Source organism: Chiloscyllium plagiosum, unplaced genomic scaffold (assembly GCF_037043375.1).
Source record: "Chiloscyllium plagiosum isolate Xiang-an unplaced genomic scaffold, Cpla_swu_hap1 HiC_scaffold_28, whole genome shotgun sequence".
Classification (NCBI taxonomy): Eukaryota; Metazoa; Chordata; class Chondrichthyes; order Orectolobiformes; family Hemiscylliidae; genus Chiloscyllium; species Chiloscyllium plagiosum.
In genome coordinates, this window is record NW_028270166.1 from 21,210,457 (window position 1) to 21,229,975 (window position 19,519).

At 43.0% G+C, this 19,519-nt stretch overlaps 1 protein-coding gene and 1 long non-coding RNA gene across 4 annotated transcripts in view; one reads left to right on the forward strand and one right to left on the reverse strand.

The window, feature by feature from the left end:
• Positions 1-5,058, reverse strand: part of LOC122565340 (AN1-type zinc finger protein 6) — a 31,642-nt gene extending 26,584 nt beyond the window's left edge. For 2 of the 3 annotated variants that reach the window (XM_087976027.1, XM_043721214.2), the window contains exon 1: positions 4,959-5,058. The gene's annotated coding sequence lies outside the window, so the exon portion shown is untranslated. Of the gene's footprint in view, positions 1-4,382; positions 4,512-4,958 lie in introns of those variants that run through there. The other variant, XM_043721215.2, reaches the window with a different exon arrangement.
• On the forward strand, positions 4,611-15,579 carry LOC122565341 (uncharacterized). Its single transcript, XR_006316135.2, has 3 exons — positions 4,611-4,935; positions 12,325-12,456; positions 13,736-15,579. It is a non-coding gene; the product is annotated as an uncharacterized LOC122565341 (long non-coding RNA).
• Positions 15,580-19,519: the final 3,940 nt, after the last annotated feature.

Genomic DNA, 19,519 nt, shown 5'->3' on the forward strand with positions numbered 1-19,519 from the left:
ACTTGAAAGGGTTCAGAAAAGATTTACAAGGATGTTGCCAGGGTTGGATTTGAGCTATAGGGAGAGGCTGAACAGGCTGGGGCTGTTTTCCCTGGAGCGTCGGAGGCTGAGGGGTGACCTTACAGATGCTTACAAAAATTATGAGGGGCATGGATAGGATAAATACACAAAGTCTTTTCCCTGGGGTGTGGCAGTCCAGAACTAGAGGGCATAGATTTCGGGTGAGAGGGGAAAGATATAAAAGAGACCTAAGGGGCAACTTTTTCACGAGAGGGTGGGGCATGTATGGAGTGAGCTGCCAGAGGAAATGGTGCAGGCTGGTACAATTGCAACATTTAAGAGGCATTTGGATGAGTATATGGACAGAAAGGGTTTGGAGGGATATGGGCCAGGTGGGACTAGATTGGGTTGGGTTATCTGGTCGGCATGGACGGGTTGGACCGAAGGGTCTGTTTCCATGCTGTACATCTCTTTGACTCTAAAAGACCCAACTTCTATAACAGAAGTTCAGTCTTAAGAAAAAAAAAGGAGCTGTGAGGCACAAACCAATTTGAAGCCAAAGATAGCTGCCCTCACCTCCCCCCCAAAAAAGTTAACAAATATTACCCTCTTTTTGTTTTACTAATTACATAATGTGCTGTTCAATGTGTTCCATTTCTGTTCAGCAGTAGCAATTTCAGCAAAAATGTGAAGACAAATAAAATAGAGACCCACAAGAGAAGTTGCTTTCTCCAGGCTTTAAGCAACACACTTACTTATGCTTTTCTCCTTTACAAGACTAAAAATGCCACCCCGAGCCTCCAAGTTAGTGACTATTATGATCTTCCAGCTTACTGGAAAATTTAGTAACCATCAAGCATGAACAATTTTACATATGGATGACAAGAGAGAGTAGATTTCACTAACCCAATGTAGGAATGTTGTATTATTAAAGGCAATGATAGCAATTAATTAGTACTTAAATTTGAACTTATTTATTTCTCCCATCTCAGATTTGCACTGCACAAATAACAACTAAAAATGTTGAAACACATGAAAACTGGTGGCAGAAACCCAATTGAGTACATCTTATCTTAAAAATGTGTTGCTGGAAAAGCACAGCAGGTCAGGCAGCATCAAAGGAGCAGGAGGATCGACATTTCAGGCATAAGCCTGATTCCTGAAGAAGGGCTTATGCCCGAAACGTCGATCCTCCTGCTCCTTTGATGCTGCCTGACCTGCTGCGCTTTTCCAGCAAAACATTTTTAAGCTCTGATCTCCAGCATCTGCAGTCCTCACTTTCTCCTGAGTACATCTTATCTTTGGATTGAACGATCTGCCAACAATGACTGAAAAATATCCCTGAATATCATTTCACAAAATCAAACATTTTAAAAGGCAAATGCAAAGTAAAATTTCCAATTCAATGTATTTATATCAAACGTATTCAACATAAGGTCTGGAAAATTATTTAGTTTTAGAAATAATTTAAGTGCCAAAACTTTGGCTCAGTAACTTAGCCATTAATAACTTTGATATCAAATGAACACATCACACCATTTGTGAATGTTTAGTGGCTAGATATTTTGGGAATCCACATTTTCAACTCCGGCAATAACCAGATCCTATTCTGTGCAAAAGTCACTTGTAAGGGGCCTTAATGAAACTGAAAAGATCTCCCTTGATGCCTCTGTAATGAACATTATTATAAACGCAGATCATGGAAGATTCTAACTTGATAGTGCTCTGTACATCAGTGCCTCAAGGAAATAAAAAACGGATTCTTGTTTCTTGACTGCTACCCAAGTAATCCTGCTGGAATGCCAACTGCAGCTAATACTCGACAGCTTAAGGTGTGCCTGCCATAGCAGAACAGGATTTCTGCTACATAAAGAACTGCACAGTACGCTTCCACACTACCAAGGCGGGAATGGGAAAAAAAATAATGTGGCAGCTTGTTCCCCACCAAACTCAAGCACAGAAATTACCAGGCAGCGAGGAAGATTATATGCTGAATTTGTATTTAAATTGGATGTGGTCAATACAGCAAACACATGCTTGAATATTTCAAGCTCAATACAAATCTCAAACTTGCTCAGACATAACACTTCATTTAAGAGCCAGTGCTTAGCAAAGCAATTTCTTATGTGCAAGTCGAAACTTTAGATAATTGCAAACTATGATTGTCAAAAGCCAATTTAAGCTTTGGACACTATCAAAACTATCCTTGTTTGGGATCGGTGGAACAAGACTTAATAGTTTTATTTATCGTTAGTCTTAGTATTATCAGTATACATGTCATTAAACTGGTTCTATCAGGAACCTACCATTTTATATGGTTTCCATGTCAAAAAGTTCTTTACACTACAATTCCTGTACTAAAAATAATTCTCTAACTTGCTCAAAAGTTTTACTATTTTGAAGAAGATACCACTAGCTAATTTGCATAAGAGACTGATTATAAGTATCTTGTTTGCCTGCCATGTTTAAAATGGTCACTGTGAAACAGACTGGTGTATTTGCCAAATTAAACAGCTCAAGACAATTTCCAGTTCAAATTTAAATGGGATTTATGAATCAGCTTTGACTTAAAATAAGCCATAATTTGCTTATTGTCAAACAGGTTAGGTTTCCTCTCAACACTGGAAAGACCATGTGATTTCATCACTGGGGTTTCAGTGAGTAATAACTGACAAAACATTTACATTATAGAGTATAGTATATACTACTAAGTAGGACACAGAACTTTTATTTAAAAATCCTCATCTATGTCTTGTTTCTCTTCAGCTCTGAACTCACCCAGCTACACATCCTTCTAAAATATCTATATTCTTTTCATTCTGTTCCCATGATTAACTGCACACACATCCCACCCAATCCTCCAAACAATTTTCATTACTCATTGTAGCTGCATCTTCAGCTGTCTAGGTTCTAAAACTGCCTATTTCCCTCCCTAATTCACTCCATTTGTTTAAAATGCTCCTTAAACATTTACTTCCTGGCCCAAACCTTTGCTTAACTAACACCTTGTTTTATAACATCAAGGAAGCATTTTGTATATAAGTTAATGTTTAATCAAATTGTGTTCATTCAACTGTGGATTGATTCTACTAACAAAAGTTACCATTTCTTTTAAAGTCAAAAATAGAAAAATGTACACCATAGGAGATGACTCCATCCATCTTGTGACAAGCAAAAAAGATACAATCTAATCCCATTTTCCAGCTCAAGGTTACAGCACTTAAAGTATTACATACCACAACCGCATATCAGAGTTTTTCTTTTAAAATGCAAAAAGGAATTCTGCTCAGCCACTTAGTCAGGATGTGAAATACCTTCAGGGTGAAATAATTTCTAAACTCCCCTATAATCCCGCAAATTACTTTTTAAACCTTTGCCCTGGTTATTGAGGGAATAGATCTTTTTACTCTATTTAGGTTATAATCATATGCACCTCAAGTAAATCTTCTTTAGTTCTAATTCTCACCACCCAAGCCTATTCAACCTTTCTTGGTCAATAAGACTCTCCAATGGTAGCAGTTGCAAACCTCATTTTTCCCTCTATAGTTCAATTAGACCCTTACTAATATTTAAAATAATTCTGATGACAGCAACCACTACTGGATCAGTAAGGATGTAGGTGTTTGATCAACTTTGCAGTGAATTGACCACACCACTAGTAGCCAGAATAGAGAATCATCCGCATCTATTTTCTTTTGGTGGATTAAGAAAAAGTTCAAGACATGAAATACTGTCAAATTAACACTTTACCAGGTGTGCTAAAGAATACACAGGAATTTTAACTAGTGATTTAATTAACCTCTCAGCCAGAATTATTCAGCGGTGTGGACATCAGAATTTGCATTTGGGACTGAAGAATTTGACAGTTGTGTTTACTTTTCATGACTGGCAGAAAAGGAAGCCTGAAACCTTAAGTACGACATGACAATAAACTCCTTTCAGGCTCCAAAATACTGCAAGTGTTAGATCTGGAAGTCTAATGCACAATTTAGTGAAATCTCAACTCAACTGTCACTTAAATATTAAGTGAAGTCAACTTAATTCACATATCATTCATTTTAACATTGACTTTTTTTGTTTTTGAAATAATTGTAAGATTTTTCAGTTTAAAAAGTCAGTACAGTATTATGGCCAGGGTGAAGTTTCAAACTCAGATTGGCGGCCGTCAGTGAAATCGTTCGGTGCCAATATGAAAGAAAGAGTTGTTTTTTATCCCAAACTTTTAGTGGCTTACCAAAAAATTAAAGCAAATGCTTTCAAAGAAAGACGGACAGCAATAATCTGATCTAGTGATTGTGCTGCACCGAAACTTGAACAAAGTCGACATTTTTAAACATCGTTTAAAGAGGAGGGAAGAATTGAGAATAACCTCGTTGACATACCAATAGCGGTGCAGACAAAATAACGAAGACAATACTACTTTAAACCCTGGTGGGAACAAAGAACAAGGAAACACCATTAATGGGGAATGTCCAGAAAATGTCGCTCAGCTCCAGACACCAGCAGAACCTTGACTGACAGCGCGCTCAGCTAATCAGGCATCGCGCCTGGTGTAGTTCTCCAATCAGCGCAGCCGAGACGGGTGGAACTTCCGGCCCCCACAAGCAGCCAGTCCGAGCTGGTCTCATATCGCAGCCGCTTCCTGACCGGGGCCCGCCGCCAACTGCCAACCCCAGGCTTCGAGGCCCAAGTCTAGTCAGGATAACAGGCGGCTGGGCCACGCGACTCGGTTCTCTCAGTTTCCAGTGTGGTGTGGGAGAGGGGTGGGGGGAGAATGGCGGCCTGCCATTGGAAATAAGCCGGACTCTTTCACATGACATGGCGACAGGACGGGCAGCTTCAGCTGGAATGAGCCGGCGATACTTACACCCATACCTCAGGGAAGCCAACGGCTTCTCTGAGCTTCAATCGTGACTAGTCTAGGCCTTGAGTCGGGTAAGAAAGCCTGGTTTACCTACCGCTGAAACCAACAGACACGACTATCCCCTCTCGGTCGCTGAGACTGATTGTTCTCTGAGTCCGGCCTCCTCCAATCCCCCCCCTTCCCACTTTCCACAAAGCACATCTGACGTCACACGCACGGACTCATTGTGACGACGGTTTCGGTGATGTCATTTTACAGCCCCGCCTCTTTCTTCACCCACTGCCTTCCATTCCTCATACCTCCCATCCCTCATCCACTGCTTTCCATTCCTCATCCCTCTTCTCCTCCTCTTCCATCACCCACTGCCTTCCATTCCTCATCATTTCATCCCCCTCCTCCCTCACCCACCGCTTTCCATTCCTCATCCCCTCCTCTTCACCCTTATCCACTGCCTTTTATTCCTCGTTCCCCTCTTCCTCCCTTACCACTGTCTTCCATTCTGCATCCCCTCCTCCTCACCCAATATCTTCCATTCCTCATTCCCTCTTCCCTGTTTTCCATTCCTTATCCTCCACTTCCTCCCTCACCCACTGCTTTTCATTCCTTATCCCCCTCCTCCTCTCTCATCCACTGCCTTACATTTCTCATTCCTTCCTCCTACCCCTCACTGCCTTCCATTCCTCATCCCTTCCTTCTACCCCTCCCTCACTGCTTTCCGTTTTTCATCTCCTCTACCTCACACACTGCCTTCCATTCCTCATTCCCTCTACCTCTCACACTGCTTTCCATTCCTCATCTCCTCCTCCTCCCTCACCCACTGCCTTCCATTCTTCATCTCCTCCTCCTCCCTCACCCACTGCCTTCCATTCTTCATCCTCTCCTCCTCCTCACCCATTGCCTTCCATTCTTCATCTCCCCTCCTTTCTCATCCAATGCCTTCCATTCTTCATCCTCTCCTCCCTCCCTTGCCTACTGCTTTCCATTCCTCACCCTCTCTTCCCTTAGCTACTGCTTTCTATTCCTCATCCTCTCCTCCACCTTTAACCACTGCCTTCCCTCCTTCAACCAACCTGTCTACCTTACCTAATGCTTCCACTGCCTTCCCTTCCTCAACCAATATGCCTACCCTATCTACTGCCTTCCTTTCCTCATCCTCTCCCTTACATACTGATTTCCATTCCTCATCCTGTGCTCCTCACCCTCACCCACTGCCTTCCATTCCTTATCCTCTCCCTTATGTACTGATTTCCATTCCTCATCCTGTGCTCCTCACCCTCGCCCTTCCATTGCTCATCCTCTCCTTCTCACCATTACCCACTGCTTTCCATTCCTAATCCCTTCCTTCACCTCTCTACTCCCTCTCCTCCTCACCATCATCTACTGCCTTCCATTTCTCATCCTCTCTTCCTCCCTTGCCCACTGCCTCCCATTCCTCTTCCCCCCCCTCCTCATCTACTGTCTTCCATTCCTCGTCCCCTCGCTACTGCCTTCTGTTGCTCATCCTCTCCTCAATCCTTAACCACTGCCTTCCCTTCCTCATTCACACATCCTGCCTGATCTACTACTGCGGTATCTTCACCACCTCCACCTCCAGAGGATAACACTCTGGAATAATCAAAATGCACCGCTGCAACAAACTGTACATTACAGTGTTGAGAATATTTATTCTTGGATCTTACTAACTTGGTAAGATCTGGGAGGATTGGAGTTATTTAGACAGATGGTTAAAATTCTAGACTTTAAAGATTGCCTGAAAACCTTTTAAAAAAATTGCACTTCAAAAATAGTGATTCATCTTTATTTCTTCTATTTTGACTTTTGGAATAGAGTTATAAAACAGCAAATGTGCTTGCTGAGCTAAGGAACTCAGACATGATGTCTGCAATCCTTTCAATAATGGCTATCCAGAGAGATATTTTTGTTTTGGGAAGTAAAGCTGAATTAATGTAAAAATATTTGGTGAACTCTTGAGTGATCGTAAAATCCATTCATTTCATCAGATCAAAGGATAAATTAAAAATGTGGAATAAATAGCTTAAAGTTCATCTTGAGGACATCCCAGAGCAGGCTAAGTTTTATGGAGATAGGTGAAGCTTGGAAGGGTCCCTAGATGTTTGTTCAGTGAGTTAGTTAGAAAGTTGAGGCTGCTTTCCCGATCCTCTTGTCAATCAGAGGATCGGGAAAGCAGCCTCAACTCTTGCTTGCCTCACAACTTGAGTATGGACAAATCCCAAGCTGACAGTGAAGACAAAAACATCAGTCTATCACACCTGCGTCATAAGCACACTGTTGTACAGCAGTGAAATGTGGACTACATACGCCAGACAAGAGAGAAGACTGAACACCTTCCACTTGAGGAGTATCCGCCATATTCTGCTAAGACAGAGTGTCTGACGCAGCAGTCCTATCTTGCGCTGGCCTTCCCAGCATATACACTCTGGTCAGGCAGCAGAGACTGCGCTGTCTGGGCCACGTCCATTGCATAGAGGACGGCCGCATCCCAAAGGATATCCTCGATGGAGAGCCTGAATCCAGGAAGAGACCCACTGGGCATCCCTCGCTGCGCTACAAGGACGTATGCATGAGGGACATGAAGGCACTTGATATCATTATGGAGTCCTGGGAAAGGCTTGCAGCTGACCGCATGAGATGGAGAAGCACCCTGAACCAACACCTCAAAAGAAGCTGATGAGCGCTGCAGCAAACAAGTCGGCACGCAGGAAGGAGTGCAGTAGTTCAAGCAGATCAACGACCACATACAGATGTGACCTCTGCGACTGGGACTGCCACTCCAGCATTGATCTCTTCAGTCACAAGCGACATTGCTTCAGGAAAGCAGAAAGATAGAACAACAAGGATGCAGCCCGTGGTCAGCCATGACTGAAAGGGGCCTCATGAGTTAGTTAGAGTTTGGACCCAATGTGTTAGTTTGCAACTCCCTGAGAGAAGATAGCCAATGTAAGTAACAGGTGCGTGTTCATTGTAGCAGTGTGACAAAAACAGTCTTCATCATACACTGAATGTGGGTGAGGCTTAAAGTCTGTTTGAATTTTGTGAAAGAATAGATGGTGGAAGTTTGCCTAGTTTTGAAGCTCGGAGAAGACTCTATTGTGAACCTCACAATGTCTTCTGGCAACAGAAAGCAATCAGCCAAAATAGTTGAGAGACGTTGTAAAAGGAACAAGAACAAGAAACTGAGCCATCCACAGCCAAGTGAAGGTAAATGAAAGTTTTACCTCTGAAAATAGCTGGAGCTGAGGAGAAGTAAATATAGTTGCCAGAGGACTGTGGGATACTTATGGCCACGAAAGTGAAAAAAAACTCAAGGTTTCATAGGATGGAAGAGAATTCCTGGGTGATAAAGGAAATAAACCTGAGGGCGTGGCACATATAGTATAAGCTATAGTGTTAACTATTCACCTTGTTTAATTTGTACTCTTTTAAAACACTTTGTGTTTTATTTTCAAAAATAATGCAATGTTATGGTTAGTTCTATTGGAAAAAATAAGATGTTTGGATTTCTCTTTCAGTATTAATGGTCTCTAACCAATCGTAACAGTGACTACTACCTGGAATTAATCACAAGCTGTATTCCTGATTCCAACAATTCAATGTAACTACCAGCTACATTCTAGCAAGTACATTATACTTTGTAAACAGTATTCTGTAGTTTTTTTTAATCACTTTGTGACATGTGGGCTTTGTTGGCTGGCCAGCATTTATTACCCGTCCCTAGCTGCCCGTTGTGAGGGTGGTGGTGAGCTGCCTTCTTGAACCGCTGCAGCCTAATTGCTGTGGGTTGACCCACAATGCCATTAGGGAGTGAATTCCAGGAATATGACCCAGGGACCATGAAAGGATGGCAACTTAGTTCCAAGTCAGTATGGTGAGGGCTTGGAGGGGAACTTGTAGCTGGTGTTATTCCCATATATCTGCTTCCCTTGTCCTTCGAGATGGAAGTGGTCATGGGTTTGGAAGGTGTTGTCTGAGGATCTTTGGTGAATTTCTGTAGTGCATCTTGTAGATAGTACACATTGCTGCTACTGAGCATCAGTGGTGGAGGAAATGGATGTTTGTGGATGCAGTGCTGATCAAGTGGACTGCTTTGTCCTGGATGGTGTCAAGCTTCTGAAATTTTCTTGGGATTGTACTCATCCAGGCAAGTAAGGAATATTCCGTCATACTCCTGACTTGTGTCTTGTTGACGATGAACAGGGTTTAGGGTGTCAGGAGGTGAATTACTCGCTGCAGTATTCCTAACATCTGCCTGCTCTTGTTAAGAGCCACTGCATTTACATGGTGAGTCCAGTTGAGTTTCTGATCAATGATAACTCCCAGGATGTTGATAGTGGGGGATTCACTGTTGGTAACACCATTGAATGTCAAGGAGCAGTGGTGAGCTTATCTCTTATTGGTGATGGTCATTGCCTGGCATTTGTGTGGTACAAATATTACTTGTCACTTGTCAGCCCAAACCTGGATATTGTCCAGATCTTATTGCATTTGGACACGGACTGCTTCAGTGACTGAGGTGTTGCAAATGGTGCTGAACGTTGAATAATTGGTGAATGTTCCCACTTCTGACCTTATGATGGGGGAAGGTCATTGATGAAGCAGCTGAAGATGGTTGGGTCTTGGACACTACCCTGAGGAATTCCTTCAGAGATGTCCTGGAGCTGAGATGACACACTTCCAACAACCACAATCATCTTCCTATGTGTCAGATATGACTAACCACCAGAATGTTTGACCTCTGATACACATTGATTCCAGTTTTGCCAGGGTTGCCACACTTTGTTAAATGCAGCTTGATATCAAGGGCTGTCACTCTCATCTTACCTCTGGAATTCAGCTCTTTTGTCCATGTTTCAACCAAGGCTGTAATGAGGTCAGGAGCTGAATGGCCCCAGTGGAACCCAAACTGGGCGTCATTGAGGATGTTATTGCTGAGTAGGTGCTGCTTGATAGCACTATTGATGACACCTTCCATCACTTTACTGATGATCAAGAGTAGACTGACAGGCAATAATTAGCCAGATTGGATTTGTCCTGCTTTTTATGAACAGGACATACTTGGGTAATTTTCCACATTGTCAGATTGGTGTCAGTGCTGTAACTACTGGAACAGTTTGGCTAGGGGAGTGGCAAGTTCTGGAGTACAAGTCTTCAGTACTATTGCTGGAATGTTGTCAGGGCCCGTTGCCTTTACAGGATCTACTGTCTCCAACCGTTTCTTGATATTGCAGGGAGTGAATTGAATTGGCTGAAAACTGAGACAGTCGGTTCTGCAATAGTTCTGTTCTCGTGCAAACCCGCATGATTTTAAAAAAATTGCCTCAGAGCAGCACCATTTCAACGAATGGGGCTGGAATCATGTTATAACCAATACATGCTTTAAAAGTTCATGCTTTGGAAATAATGTCCCAAATTCAGCGATCACGTTATAGTGAATTTGCATTAATGAAACACTCGTTATAACAGAACGACCTTTATCTGTAGTGCTGAGAACAACCGGAGAAGTTTGAGATGGATCATCTACTCGGCTTTTCTGGCTGAAGATTGCTGCAAAAGCTTCAGCCTTATCTTTTGCACTGATGTGCTGGGCTCTTCCATCAATGAGGGTGGGGATATTTATGGAGCCTCCTCTTCCAGTGAGTTGTTTAATCATCCACCATCATTCACGAGTGGGTGTGGCAGGATCTGATCCGTTGGTTGTGGAATCGCTTAGCTCTGTCCATCACTTGCTGTTTACAATGTTTGGCGTGCAAGTGGTCCTATTTGGTGGCTTCACCAGGTTGGCACGTCATCTTCTGGTGCTGCTCCTTGCATGCCCTCCTCCACTGTCCATTGAACCAGGGTTGATCCCCTGGCTTGGCGGTAATGGTTGATTGGGAGATATGCCGGGCCATGAGGTTACAGATTGTGCTGGAGTACAATTCTGCTGCTGTTGATGGCCCATAGCATTTCATGGACACCCAGTCTTGAGTTGCTAGATATGTTCAAAGTCTGTCCCAATTTAGCACAGTGATGATGCCACACAACACGATGAAGGTTATTCTCAATTTGAAGGTAGGACTTCGTCTCCACAAGGACTGTGCAGTGGTCATTCTTATCAATACAGTCATGGGCAGATGCATCTGCACCTGGCAGATTGATAAGGATGAGGTCAAGTATGTTTTTCCCTCTCACCGCCTGCCACAGACCCAGTCTAGTAGCTATGGCCTCTAGGACCTGATCAGCTCTATCAGTAGTACTGCTGCCAAGCCACTCTTAGTGGTAGACATTGAAATCCCCCACCCAAAGTACATTTTGTGCACTTGCCATATTCAGTTTTTCCTTTAAGTATTGTTCAACATAGAGGAGTTCTGATCCATTGGTTGAGGAAGGACAGTATGTAGTACTCAGCAGGAGGTTTCCTTACCCAAGTTCAACCTGAAATCATGAGATTTCAGACCTCAATGTGGAGGACTCCCAGATCAACTCTCACCCGACTGTATACCACCGCTGCTGATGTGACAGGACATATCCAGGGATGATGATGGTGGTGTCTGGATGTTGTCTGTAAGGTATGATTTCATAAGTATGACTATTTCAGGCTGTTGCTTGACTAGTCTGTGAGAGAGCTCTCACAATTTTGGCACTAACCCCCCAGATGTTAGTGAGGAGGACTTTGCAGGCTGTTTCTGTCTTCGACTTTTCTGGTGTCTAGGCTGGTGCCAGATGGTCCATCCAGTTTCATTTCTTTGACACTTTGTAGCGATTGATACAACTGAATGGCTTGCTTGGCCAATTCAGAGGGCAATTGCTGTGGGTCTGGAGTCATATGTAGGCCAGACCAGGTGAGGATGGCAGATTTCCTTCCCTAAAGGACATTAGTAAACCAGACAGGTTTTTCCGACAATCCTCAATGATTTCATGGTCATCAGTAGATTCTTAATTCTAGATTTTTTTTACTGGATTCAAATTCCACCATTTGCCAGAAGATTATGTGGGTCTCTGAATTAATACTCTAGTGATAATACTACTAGGCCATTGCCCTCCCCTCATGATATATGCCAAGTGTATTGGAAACCAAAGAACAAAGTTCTTCCATCAACATGCTTCTGGGTTTCTGTTAATAATTTTCTACCCTTGGTAATGAGTTAGCTTTCATATCAATGCGCTCTTCACGGGGATGTGTTCTTTAATAATGAAGCAGGCCTTAGATGCATTGGACAGACAGCTCCTCTGCTAATTCAGTACAAAGGCACTTAATGACTCAAAAAAAATTCTTAAAATCTTTGTTGGAAATCCAATAGAGATAATTGAAATAAAAACAGAAATTGCTGGAAAAACTCAGTAGGTCTGGCAGCATCTGGAGAGAAATCAGAGTTAACATTTTGGGTCCAGTGACCCTTCTTTGGAACATTGTTTTTGTTTCTGATTTCCAGCATTCACAATTCTTTCGGTTTTTTGTTTAGAGATCATTGAAAGGTCAGTTATCTTGGACTCTGTACATTTTGGTGGCCTTTACTGGTTTATTGGACCGAAGAAGGGCATATTGACTGAAATCCTTGATATCCTGGTAGTGGGGTCACAGACATACCTCTAAAGTAAGTACAGTGTTTGGGATGAATTCATGACATGCCAGTCCTCTTTTGTTTCTATACAGTCTTTTTAAACTACAGTCGACGAAGTTCACTATGTGGCCCAGAGGCACAATTACCTTTCCTGTGGCTCACTTGCTACCTGTTTTCTACTTGCTAACCCTCCTGCTTGCTGCCTCTCCTCTTGTTTGTCATACCAGGCAAAAGAATCCGAGGGAACATTGCAAAACCATAATTTTTACTCAGCAAGTTTTTATCTAGAATACATTGCCCAAAGTGTTTGGGTAATCAGATTGCTAACTTAAAGAATGAAAATAGATAAATATTTAAAGGGAATTTTTTAAACAGCATTGAGGGGCAAAGCAGAAAGTGGGACTAATAAGATAACTCTACCAACGAGCTGAGACAGGTACAATGGCCTGAATTGCCTGTGTTGTATTATACTACATCATAAGCAACTTATAGATCTCCAAAATGGCAGCCAAGAGATGCATGGTCCTTCAAGGGATTGCTGTCAGATCTCGACAAATGAGGTATGCCTTCTTGAATACTTTAAGAGTCTATACTGTCATCAAGTCTTTACAACATAGAAGGAAGCCCTTCAACCCATCATGTCCAAGACAGTCATCAAACATCCATCAATTCTAATCTCATTTTCCAATACTTGGCCCAGTTTTTTATGCTATGGCATTTTGAGTACTCATTAAACAGTTCTTAAATGTCTTGAGGGTTCCTTCCTCTTTCACCCTTTCAGGCAGTGAATTTCAGATACCTACAACCTTCTGGGTGAAAAGATTGTTTCCTCAGATCCCGTTTAAATGTCCTGTGCCCTATTGTGAAACTGATTATTGATTCCTCTACTAAGGGGAAACGTTTATCCCTATTGACCTTACGTGTGCCACTCAGAACTTTGAATCACCTCAGTCAGGTTCCCCTCTGCCTTCTCAGTTCTAAGGAAAACAACTCCAAGATATACAGGCTTTCTTCAGAACTGAATTGCTTCAGCACAGTCAACATTCTGATGAATCTCCTTTGCACCCTCTCTAGTATAATTACATCCTTCCTGTAATGTACTGCACACAGTACTCCAGCTGTGGCCTAACTAATGTTGCATACAGCTTCATCATAACCTCTCTGCTTTTATATTCAACATGTACTCCTTTGCTTTGTTTTCCATCCCAAAATGTATCATCTCACATTTTTTTTTGTATAACTTTCATATACAGTAATCAATTTAGATCTTATTTAATCCCACTAACTCAGTAAATCATCGTTTTTGATGCAGAATCTGTGGTTTCACACATGAGCCTCCAGGAAGGCCCAGACACTGATGAAACCACATCCTGAGAGTGTGATCAACACAGGAAAAATCGAGGCATTCAAGAGAGAATGAGATTGCTATCTTAAGAAGAAGTCCAGCAGGTCTGGGGAGTGGAGAAGGTGAAGAAATGACACAAAGTAAATTGCTCCTATGAAAAGCCAACTCAGATGCAACAGACTGATTGGCCTCTTTCTGTGCAGTAACAATGTCGTGATCAACAAAGACTGCAAAACTCCACAGTGTGACATTTATGTTTCCACTTAATTCAAACTAAAAGCAATCATAATTAAAATACTACCCTGAAAGTTAATGAACATAGAAGAGCAGCAAAGCTTTTTCACTTTATAAATACAGTAAGAGACTATATAGCTACTTCAGCAACTTATTGAAAAACATCATGCTATTGATCAACTGGAATCTATAACAGAAACAGGGTATTTGGCCCAGCTCGTCATATGAGTGTTTATATTCTACACAATCCTCATATTCCCAGTCCACTTTATCCCCATATATTCATATTGCTTTTTCCTCATGTATGCATTCAGTTGCCTGACAAGTGCATTCAGGCTATCTGTTCTAACCACCTCCACAGCCTAGCATTAACCAGACATATTCTGATGTGCTCAACTTCGAGTCAGAGAGATTGACAGCAGAAACAGACCCTTTGCTCCAACCCGTCCAAACCGACCAGCTATCTTAAATTAATCTCGTCCCTTTTGCCAGCTGTTGGCCCATTTCCCTATAAACCCTTCTTATTCATGTACTCATCCAAGTGCCTTTTAAATATTGTAATTGCACCAGCCTCTACCATCTTCTCTGGCAGTTCATTCCATACACGTACCACCCTTTGCGAGAAAAAGTTGCCCCTTAGAGTCATAGAGATGTACAACACGGAAACAGACCTTTTGGTCCAACTCGTCCATGCTGACCAGATAACCCAACCTAATCTAGTCGCATTTGCCAGTACCTGGCTCATATTCCTCTAAACCCTTCCTATTCATAAACCCATTCCAGATGCCTTTTAAATTTTTGAGTGCGAGTAGCAGCGGAGGTTAAACGAACCCGGAAGACTGCAGCTAAGAAGGAGTGGGAGCAGCAGGGGGAAGTGACGATGACCAGAGGGGCAGCCGGGAAGGAAAGCAGTGAGTACATAAATCAGAAAGGCGGTTAAACCCGAGACTCTGGTTTGTTAAGGTAAGGATTTTCTATTTCTTTATCAGTGACTGGTTAAAAATTTACTTTTTTGGTTTATCTATTAATTGTTTTTTAGAAAAAGACTATAGCAAAGAGGTATCAGAAAGTATTTTAACTCAAATTTATACAAAGTAATAAAGTAAGTAACTAAGCAGAGATGGCTGTACAGGTGATGTTTTGTAGCTGTATGATGTGGGAGCTGGCTGATCCCATTGTGAATGGCAGTGACCACATCTGCAGCAAGTGTTGGTTGCTGGAAGAACTCCGGCTCAGAATTGATGATCTGGAAACCAAGCTTCAAACACTGCGGCACATCCGGGAGGGAGAGAGTTACCTGGACGCTTTGTTTCAGGAGGCAGTCACACCTGGGAGATTAAGTAATTCACATTCAGTTAGTGATCAGGGACATCAGAGTGTGACTGTTAGTAAGGCAGGTAGGGGGAACCTGAGTTCAGGAGTGCAGGAGCCTCAGCCTTTGACCTTGTCCAACAGGTATGAGATTCTTGCTCCCTGTACAGATGAGGAAAAGGGCTCTGGACAGGATGAGCCAGCTGACCATGGCACCATGGCGCAGAAGACCATTCAAGAGGGGGGAGCAAAAAGACAAGTAGTTGTTATAGGGGATTCTATAATTAGGGGGACAGATAGTATCCTTTGCAAGCCGATTGGGAGTCTCACATGGTGTGTTGCCTGCCCGGTGCCAGGATGCGGGACATCTCCGACCGGCTTGAAAAGATATTGGAGCGGGAGGGGGAGGATCCAGTTGTTGTGGTCCACGTTGGAACTAACAACATCAGCAAAGCTAGGGAGGAGGACCTAGCTTTGGGGATTATCAAGCACTAGGAAGGAAATTGAAGTATAGGTCCTCAAGGGTCATAATCTCCGGATTACTGTCTGAGCCACGTGCCAATTGGCATAGGGATAAGAAAATTAGGGAAGTAAACACGTGGCTAAGGGATTGGTGTGGGAAAGAGGGATTCCACTTCATGGGGCATGGCATCAGTTTTGGAACCGGGGGGATCTGTACCGTTGGGACGGTCTCTACCTGAACCGATCAGGTACCAATGTTCTAGCGAAGAGGATAAATAAGGTGGTCAGTAGGACTTTAAACTTCTGAGTTGGGGGGAAGGGAAAGTGAAAGCGACAGGGAGTATGGAGTTAAATGGAAAAATAAGCAGCAGGATAGCATGTGTGCAGGTGGATTTAAACTTGAGGCAGACTGGGAATGCAGCAAAAAGGAAGGATAACTTCGGACATCTTATGACTTCCAATATCTCTAATGATAAGAAAGTTAGCATTAAGGCACTTTACCTGAATGCTCGTAGCATTCGTAACAAAGCAGATGAACTATTGGCACAGATCATCGTGAATGATTATGATGTGGTAGCCATCACAGAGACATGGTTGCAGGGGGGTCAGGACTGGCAGTTAAACATCCAAGGATTTTCAACTTATCGAAAAGACAGGGAAGCGGGCAGAGGGGGTGGGGTGGCCTTGTTAGTTAAGAACAAAATTAAATCTATGGCACTGAATGACATAGGGTCGAATGATGTGGAGTCTGTGTGGGTGGAATTGAGGAACCACTAAGGCAAAAAAAACATAATGGGAGTTATGTACAGACCTCCTAACAGTGGTCAGGACCAGGTGCGCAACATGTACCAGGAAATAGAGAAGGCATGTCAGAAAGGCAAGATCACGGTGATCATGGGAGACTTCAATATGCAGGTGGACTGGGTAAATAATGTTGTCAGTGGATCCAAAGAAAGGGAATTCATGGAATGCTTGCAGGATGGCTTTTTGGAACAGCTTGTCATGGAGCCCACAAGGGAACAGGCTATTTTGGACCTAGTGCTATGTAATGAACCAGACTTTATAAAAAATCTTAAAGTAAGGGAACACTTAGGAAGCAGTGATCATAATATGGTAGAGTTCAGTCTGCAGTTTGAAAGAGAGAAGGCAAAATTGGATGTAATGGTGTTACAGTTAAATAAAGGTAATTATGAGGGCATGAGAGAGGAACTGATGAAAATAGACTGGAAGCAGAGCCTAGCGGGGAAGGCAGTAGAGCAAAAATGGCAGGAGTTTGTGGGTATAATTGAGGACATCCCCAAGAAAAGAAAGATTATCCAGGGAGGGATTAGACAGCCATGGCTGACAAAGGAAGTCTAGAAATGTATCAAAGAAAAAGAGAGATCCTATAAAGTGGCCAAGAGCACTGGGAAATCAGAAGATTGGGAAGGCTACAAAAACAAACAGAGGATAACAAAGAGAGAAATAAGGAAGGAGAGGATCAAATATAAAGGTAGGCTAGCCAGTAATATTAGAAATGATAGTAAACGTTTCTTTCAATACATAAGAAGCAAACGACAGACAAAAGTAGACATTGGGCCACTTCAAACTGATGCTGGAAGCCTAGTGATGGGAGATAAGGAAATAGCTGGAGAACTTAATAAGTACTTTGCGTCAGTTTTCACAGTGGAAGACATGAGTAATATCCCAGGGAGAAAGTGAGGACTGCAGATGCTGGAGATCAGAGCTGAAAATGTGTTGCTGGAAAAGCGCACCAGGTCAGGCTGCATCCAAGGAGCAGGAGAATCGATGTTTCGGGCATGAGCCCTTCTTCAGGAGTGAGTAATTCCTCATGAGTAATATCCCAACAATTAAAGGGAGTCAGGGGGCTGAGTTGAGTATGGTTGCCATTACAAAAGAGAAAGTGCTAGAAAAGCTAAAAGGTCTTAAAATTGATAAATCTTCTGGCCCCGATGGGTTACATCCTAGAGTTCTGAGGGACATGGCTGAGGAAATAGCGGAGGCGTTGGTTGAGATCTTTCAAAAGTCACTGGAGTCAGGGAAAGTCCCGGATGATTGGAAGATCGCTGTTGTAACCCCCTTGTTCAAGAAAGGATCAAGACAAAAGATGGAAAATTATAGGCCAATTAGCCTAACCTTGGTTGTTGGTAAAATTCTAGAATCCATCATTAAGGATGAGGTTTCTAAATTCTTGGAAGAATAGGGTCGGATTAGAACAAGTCAACATGGATTTAGTAAGGGGTGGTCGTGCCTGACAAACCTGTTGGAGTTCTTTGAAGAGGTGACAAGTAGGTTAGACCAGGGAAGCCCAGTGGATGTGGTCTACCTAGACTTCCAAAAGGCCTTTGATAGGGTGCCACACGGGAGGCTGCTGAGTAAGGTGGGGGCCCATGGTGTTCGAGTTGAGCTACTGGTATGGATTGAGGATTGGCTCTCTGACAGAAGGCAGAGAGTTGGGATAAAAGGTTCTTTTTCGGAATGGCAGCCGGTGACAAGCGGTGTCCCGCAGGGATCTGTGTTGGGGTCGCAGCTGTTCATGTTGTATATTAATAATCTGGATGAAGGGACTGGGGGCATTCTAGCGAGGTTTGCCGATGATACGAAGTTAGGTGGACAGGCAGGTAGTACTGAGGAAGTGGGGAGGCTGCAGAAGGATCTAGACAGTTTGGGAGAGTGGTCCAGGAAATGGCTGATGGAATTCAACATGAGCAAATGCAAGGTCTTGCACTTTGGAAGAAAGAATACAAGCATGGACACTTTCTAAACGGTGAGAAAATTCATAAAGTCAAAGTACAAAAGGATCTGGGAGTGCTAGGCGAGGATTCTCTAAAGGTAAACATGCAGGTTGAATCTGTGATTAAGAAAGCGAATGCAATGTTGTCATTTATCTCAAGAGAGTTGGAATATAAAAGAACCGATGTGCTACTGAGACTTTATAAAGCTCTGGTTAGGCCCCATTTGGAGTACTGTGTCCAGTTTTGGTCCCCACACCTCAGGAAGGACATATTGGCACTGGAATGTGTCCAGAGGAGATTCACATGGATGATCCCTGGAATGGTAGGTCTAACATACGAGGGACGGCTGAGAATCCTGGGATTGTATTCATTGGAGTTTAGAAGATTAAGGGGAGATCTAATAGAAACTTACAAGATAATACATGGCTTGGAAAGGGTGGACGCTAGGAAATTGTTTCCGTTAGGCGAGGAGACTAGGACCCGTGGACACAGCCTTAGAATTAGAGGGGGTAAATTCAGAACAGAAATGCGGAGACATTTCTTCAGCCAGAGAATGGTGGGCCTGTGGAATTCATTGCCGTGGAGTGCAATGGAGGCCGGGACGCTAAATGTTTTCAAAGCAGCGATTGATAAATTCTTGATGTCACAAGGAATTAAGGGCTAAGGGGAGAATGCGGGTAAGTGGAGTTTAGATGCCCATCAGCCAAGATTGAATGGCGGAGTGGACTCGATGGGCCGAATGGCCTTACTTCCATTCCTATGTCTTATAGTCTTATAAATATTTCAATTGTACCAGCCTCCACCACATCCTCCAACAGCTCATTCCACACATGCACCATGCTCTGCATGAAAACATTGCTCTTTAGGTTACTTTTAAACCTTTCCCCTCTCACCTTAAACCTATGCCCTTTATGTTTGGACTTCCTACCCTGGGAAAAAAAAAGATCTTGGATTTGCACCTGATCCATGCCCCTCATGATTTTATAGATCTCTAGAAGGTCACACCTCG